Source organism: Garra rufa, chromosome 2 (genome assembly GCF_049309525.1).
Source record: "Garra rufa chromosome 2, GarRuf1.0, whole genome shotgun sequence".
NCBI classification, from domain to species: Eukaryota; Metazoa; Chordata; class Actinopteri; order Cypriniformes; family Cyprinidae; genus Garra; species Garra rufa.
The window spans coordinates 52,023,563-52,026,416 of NC_133362.1; the positions used below are offsets into that span (position 1 = coordinate 52,023,563).

General features: G+C 49.4%; 2 non-coding genes across 2 annotated transcripts; both read left to right on the top strand.

Annotated features, from left to right (window-relative positions):
- The first annotated feature begins 1,949 nt into the window (after positions 1–1,949).
- On the top strand, positions 1,950–2,039 carry trnar-ucu (transfer RNA arginine (anticodon UCU)). Its single transcript is given in 2 exon segments — positions 1,950–1,986; positions 2,004–2,039. It is a non-coding gene; the product is annotated as a tRNA-Arg (tRNA).
- Positions 2,040–2,188: 149 nt separating this feature from the next.
- trnat-cgu (transfer RNA threonine (anticodon CGU)) lies at positions 2,189–2,262 on the top strand. Its single transcript has one exon. It is a non-coding gene; the product is annotated as a tRNA-Thr (tRNA).
- The last annotated feature ends 592 nt before the right edge of the window (positions 2,263–2,854 follow it).

Below are 2,854 nucleotides of genomic sequence, written 5' to 3' on the forward strand. Positions count from 1 at the left end.
AATGGGGTCAGATTTAACTGTGAGAGATGACTAGTGGTTAAAAGAATGAGACATAAAAGAAAATTGGTTTAAATAGATTTGGTGTATTTACAAGGTTCACATAAAAGACTTTAAAGCAACACGATAAAACTAGGTCAACTCTGTTAAAAGAATACAGTTCATTTGTCCATACCCTAAAAACAGGTAAACTCTGTTAAAAGAATACAGTTCATTTGTCCATACCCTAAAAACAGTCCAAGAATCCCAGTGTGTTGATGAGTCCAATGTGAGTGTCCACCAGTGTATATACAATCCACAGAAAGTGTAATCCAAAGTTTGCAGGTGGTGAATGGAAAGTTCAATTAGCAACTCCTCAATCCAACAGTTTGGTGACTGTCCTTTGTTTGTCATGCTGCTCTCTTATACAGTTGTACTTCCTGCTTCCTGTCATGTGTCTAGTCACATGACAGGCCAACCATCCATTCATTAAAGACACATACACTAGTCTCTCTGGAGGCTTGTTGAGAAAGATAGTCTTGCTTCGTTTTGTTTCCTTTTATTGGCGTGGCTGGTTGTTGGTCCTCGTCAAAGAGGTGTCCACCGATCATAGCGTGCCGGAGCCAGAAGACTTGTTGTTTTGTCAATATGTTCTCAAGACTTTGCGGCAGGTATCAATAAACTACAGCACAATCACAGCTCGCCGCTACCCATCGTAAACAGGTTGGGCCTGTCTGTTCTGGTGGGCTCTCAGTGGTGCTAAAGCATCAAATGAAGAGGATGGGATTTGAACCCACACAAACCAAGACATGCCGAGCACAACGGACTAGCCTTGCGTCGCCTTAACCACTCGACCACCTTTCATTTTTCGCGTTCCTTTTATTTAACACTCCCGATTTAGACCATCAACTCACTTAACTGGACACGCGTGCAGAGCACAATGGATTAGCAGTCCATCGCCTTAACCACTCGGCCACCTCGTCATATTACGTGGAGTCTTTTATTTAGCACTCCAGATTCAGATCATCAGCTCATTAGTAGAGAACTCAAAGAACTGTTCTTAGTGTGTTAGATGAGGAGGACACACACAAAGTTCAGCATGGGGTCCCCAGGACCTAGATTAAGGTCCAGTGCTAAAGGAACTGAACGACTTGGCTTTCTGGTAACTCTCATACTGTCCAGAGTTGCCCTCAGGTGGTCGAAATTCGTAGACATTCTCTTTTAAGCGTACCAGCACCTGGCCAGCCTCTGGATGTTTTGACCCTTGGAGTCACCCTCCCGACAGCCTTTCATGCAGTTTGGAGCCATGGCTTAGTTGGTTAAAGTGCCTATCCAGTAAACAGGAGATCCTGGGTTCGAATCCCAGCGGTGCCTTGCAAATGGCAGCTTGGACCTTTTTGCCCTCCCTTGGACCTGAGGCCCTTACAGTGCCTCTGCCTTTCAAACGACACTGGACACTGCAATTGTGCAGAGACCCGAGGGCCTGTCCTTCCTGCAGAGAGAGAACGCGCACTCTTACCGTTGGACGGCCACAGACCCGGAAGGTCAGCCTGGGTTTGAATCCGAGCAATGCCTCTGGTTGCGCGCCACAATACAGCCAATGTCGTGCTTTACGGTGAATGGACGGCGAATGGAGACACATAGAAGCTCGAGGACAGTGGGCGGTTTCCCTTGCAAAACTACCCTCTCACCTGCTTTTGAAGGATAGGATCCTAGGCTAACTGGTCCCACCAAGGAGGCGCCGTGGCTTAGCTGGTCAAAGCGCATCCCAGCGGTGCCTTTCCATCAGTGAGTCTCTCTGGCCTCGTTGTTGGATGGGAGATCCCGACGAGACTCTGTTTTTGAGCCATGCCTAAATTGTGCAAAGACCTGAGGACCTGTCTTTCTGCCCACACAGCGTGCCACTCAGCAGAGCTGGACAGGCACAAATCTGTAAGAAATGGGCTCAGTGGCCCAGCCTGGCATACCTACAGGGTTCTGTGGCGCAATGGATAGCACATTGGACTTCTAGACTGCCAGATGAGGCCATTCAAAGGTTGTGGGTTCAAGTCCCACCAGAGTCGTGGCTTTTGGCTTTCTTGTAACTCTGTGCAGAGTTGCCCTCAGGGAGTAGAAATTTGTAGACATTCTCTTTTATGCGTACCAGCACCTGGCCAGCCTCTGGATGTTTTGACCCTTGGAGTAACCCTTCCGACAGCCTTGAATGCACTTTGGTGCCGTGGCTTAGTTGGTTAAAGTGCCTGTCTCGTAAACAGGAGATCCTGGGTTCAAATCCCAGCGGTGCCTTGGACGATTTTCCAGTCCAGCAAGCGTAAGCTTTTCAAAAGCGACCTGCAAACAGGGATAGTGAGTGGTTAATTTTGCAAACCACCCCGACTCAGTTGTCGGCAAATGCCTTAAAGCTGTCCAGCGCCCGCTCAGCCAACCCCTGGCCTATTCTCTGGAAGGCTAGATCGTCTGAGTCGCCCTCCCGGAGGGTGAACGTGCTGCCCGGCTAGTCTAGTAAACAGGAGATCCTGCGTTCGAATCCCAGCGATGCATTTGGTTGCACGCCACAATACAGCCGAGCTCGTGTTTACCAAAAAACGGACGGCAAAAGGGGACACAGAGGAGCTCGAGGACAGCGGGCAGTTTCTCTTGCAACACTACCCTCTCACCTGCTTTTGAAGGATAGCATTTCAGGCTAACGGGTCTCACTGAGGAGGCACCGTGGCTTAGCTGGTCAAAGCTGTCTTGTAAACAGGCGATCCTGGGTTCCATCCCAGCGGCGCCTTTCCCCCATTGGCTTTCTCTGGCCTCGCTGTTGGATGGGAGACCCAGACGACACGGTATGTTTTTGAACCGTGCCTCAATTGTTTAAAGGCCTGAGGACCTGTCT